This window comes from Arachis hypogaea, chromosome 12, assembly GCF_003086295.3.
Source record: "Arachis hypogaea cultivar Tifrunner chromosome 12, arahy.Tifrunner.gnm2.J5K5, whole genome shotgun sequence".
In the NCBI taxonomy this organism is placed as follows: domain Eukaryota; kingdom Viridiplantae; phylum Streptophyta; class Magnoliopsida; order Fabales; family Fabaceae; genus Arachis; species Arachis hypogaea.
The window spans coordinates 96,166,091-96,169,800 of record NC_092047.1 but is presented as its reverse complement, the minus strand read 5'-3'; the positions used below and the strand labels follow the sequence as shown (position 1 = coordinate 96,169,800).

Sequence of the window (3,710 nt, the reverse complement as noted above, 5' to 3'; positions counted from 1 at the left end):
TTGTTTTCACTTTCCAGAGCTATGAACAACTAAACCCCTTTCATTGGGTTAGGGAGCTCTGTTGTAATTTAATGGATCAATACTAGTTTTCATTATTCTTCTTCTATCTTTTCTCTTTATTTTACTTGAAAGCTTTCGATCTTCATCCAATTGGGTAGTTATCTTGGAAAAGAAGCTATTCATACTTGGATCTCTTCTGAACCTTGAAAGAGGAATGAAGAAATCATGTTAGAAATGCTTTCTCATGCTGGACCAAATTGGGTTTGGATGGATATGTGACTATAATCCTCTCAACACTTGATTTGGGAAATGCATGTGGTATAATCAGTGACCATACTTCATCTCTTCTCATGAGCAATTGACCAAGGAATTGGCTATTGACCAAGATTTGAGAGATTGAATTACAAGAAATTGTAATTCAATCACTTAAGATTGCCAAGGAGATCAATGAGTGCATTGATTGAGGAAGAGATGAAAATGAAATTAATCCAGAGAATGCAACATCTCCTAAGCCCAATGAACTCCCCATTTCTGATCTTATCCATTCTCTTTAATTTCTGTTATTTACTCTTATGAGCAATTTCCCCATTCTCATTTACAATTCTGCAATTTACTTCAGTAATTTACTTTCAGTTCTTTAATTCTAGCATTTACTTTTTCTGTCATTTACCTTCCCGCCATTTTATTTTCTGCAATTCTAAACTCAAATCCTGGATTCGCTCAACTAGAACATTCCTCTAATTAAAGTTGCTTGATCAATCAATCCTTGTGGGATTCGACCTCACTCTATTGTGAGTTTTTACTTGACGACAAATTCGGTACACTTGCCGAAGGAAATTTGTTAAGAGACAAGTTTTCCGTGCATCAAGTTTATGGCGCCGTTGCCGGGGATTGATTGTGCATCAACAATGATTAAATTGGAGGATAACTAGATTGAGCATTTTATTTTTGTTTGATTTAATATTTTGTTTGAGTCATTTACTTTCTGTTTTAGTTAATTTCTTCCCTTCCCCCTACTTTTTCTTTGTTATTTACCATTCATTTCACTAACCCACTAACTGTTTGATATATTGCATCACTCACACTAACAGTAATTCTGACAGATATACTTTATGCACCTATTCTCTTTGCTTGTACTTGTTGGTTGTATGACAGGGAGAAGAAGCGGGGCTTCAACTTCCTTTGATTCTGAACCTGAGAGAACCTTCCTTAGACTAAGGAGGGAGGCAAGAGAAAAACGTGTAGTTGGTGCTGAAGAAGAGGAGGAACACTTTGAGGAATACTTTGAACCAAACATGGAAGAAAACATGGAAAACCATCATGCAGAAGAGACTCACAACCATGGCGGAAGAGGTCGAGCAAATCATGCTGGGGAGGATAGAAGAGTTCTAGGCTCTTACATCAATCCAAACCCAGGAAACTGTGGAAGTAGCATTCAAAAGCCAACCATCCATGCCAATAATTTTGAACTAAAACCACAGCTCATCACCCTTGTTCAGAACAACTATTCGTTCGGAGGAAGTGTCCAAGAAGACCCCAATCAACATCTAACCACCTTCCTGAGAATATGTGACACAGTGAAGTCTAATGGTGTTCATCCTGACGCCTATAGACTGCTCTTATTTCCATTCTCACTCAAGGATAAGGCAGCCAAGTGGCTGGAGTCTTTCCCAAGGGAGAGCTTGACAACTTGGGAAGATGTGGTGAACAAATTCTTAGCAAGATTTTACCCTCCTCAACGAATCAATAGGCTGAGAGCTGAGGTCCAAACTTTCAGGCAACAAGATGGTGAGACTCTGTATGAAGCATGGGAGAGGTTTAAAGACCTAACAAGGAGGTGTCCACCAGACATGTTCAATGAATGGGTGCAGCTGCACATTTTCTATGAAGGGCTCTCTTATGAGTCAAAGAAGGCCGTAGACCATTCATCCGGAGGATCTTTGAACAAGAAGAAGACCATTGAGGAGGCCATAGATGTCATTGAAACTGTAGCAGAGAATGACTATTTCTATGCTTTCGAAAGAGGGAACACTAGAGGAGTGATGGAGCTAAACAATGTAGATCCTCTGTTGGCTCAGAACAAGCTCATTACCCAGCAGCTGGCTGACCTCACCAAGAAGATGGAGAGGAACCAAGTAGCAGCAATCTCCACTTCATCAACAAACCAAGAAGGAGTGAATGAAGAAGCAGAAGGTAGTCAGGAGCAAGCCAACTACATTGGGAATTCACCTAGGCAAAACCATGATCTATACTCCAAGACCTACAACCCTGGATGGAGGAATCACCCAAACTTTGGGTGGAGAAATCAACAAGACCAAAGCCTTGATCAAAGACGCCCAAATCCAAACAATGCAGCCACCCAACACTTCACATCCAGACCATATCAACACCCCATAACAACACCTCTCCACATTCATATCAAGGCCAGAATAACCCTCCTCAGCCTGACCTATCATCATTTGATGAAAGAATCTCAAGGATTGAGAATCTACTTGAAGGCATAAGCAAGGAGATTCAAGACAACAAGGTGTTCAAGGAGGAAGTGCGAGCCAGTTTCAAGAACCAGGGAGACACAATCAAGAGGTTGGAATCTCAAGTGGGGTATCTCTCTGAGCAAATTCCCAAACCCACAGATGGATTCCCAAGTGACACAGAGAAGAATCCGAGAGGTGAAACAAAGAAAGTAAGATGGGAAGACTGCAAGATGGTCACTATAAGTGATAAGGAGACTGAGGACAAGCCAAGCAAGCTGTCAGAACAACCTGAAGATACCTCAGTAGAGAAGAAAGAAAAAGATCATCAAGAACCAGAGATCTCACAACAAGAGCTGTTGAGACTCTATGCACCCTTTCCCCAACTGCTCAATGGTGCTGTGGAGAAGAGAATATACTCAAGGTTTCTAGATTTGTTTGCGTCTCTGCATGTAAACATACCATTCATCAAGGCCATCCAACAAATGCCTGCATATATCAAGTATATGAAGGAACTTCTTCCCAGAAAAAGCTCACTCAAGGGAGGCCAAACTATAGTGATGAACAAGAAGTGCGGCGCCCTCATTCAACCAGAGTTGCCTGCAAAAAGAAAAGACCCAGGGAGTTTTCATATCCCCTGTGCGATAGGAAAAACAATGTTTAATAGGGCACTCTGCGATTTGGGAGCAAGCATCAACTTAATGCCCTTGTCCCTGGTGAAGAGGCTGCAGATCAATGAGATATTACCCACAGATGTAGTCATCAGGCTGGCTGACAAAACTCAAAAACAAGCAAGAGGGGTGGTGGAAAACGTGTTGTTAAAGGTGGGGAAATACTTTCTTCCCACAGACTTTGTCATCTTGGACATGGAAGAGAGTCACACTCACCCAATCATATTGGGAAGACCATTCCTAGCTACAGCCAGAGCACTCATAGAAGTGGAGCGAGGGGAGCTAATATTGAGGATCCATGATGAACGACTCAGCTTTAATGTCTTCAAACTCTCACAAGAAGCTGACCAAGAAAACAAAGAACCAAGCAATGATCATAATGAGATGCTGACAGAGGAAACAAGCACTGAAGCACAACCAACAAATCTGAGAACCCCACTGAATGATGAACAAGGCAAACAACAATTGTCACAGCTCAAGGAGAAACTGGAGGAACCTAAACCACCAGAGGCATGTGAAGACAACAACAAAATTCCCTTAGAAGAAGAAGTCGCCAAGAGCAAGGCAG

At 41.5% G+C, this 3,710-nt stretch overlaps 1 non-coding gene across 1 annotated transcript; it reads right to left on the bottom strand.

Moving 5' to 3' along the window:
* Positions 1-1,748: 1,748 nt before the first annotated feature.
* LOC112731726 (small nucleolar RNA R71) lies at positions 1,749-1,852 on the bottom strand. Its single transcript, XR_003167490.1, has one exon. It is a non-coding gene; the product is annotated as a small nucleolar RNA R71 (small nucleolar RNA).
* Positions 1,853-3,710: the final 1,858 nt, after the last annotated feature.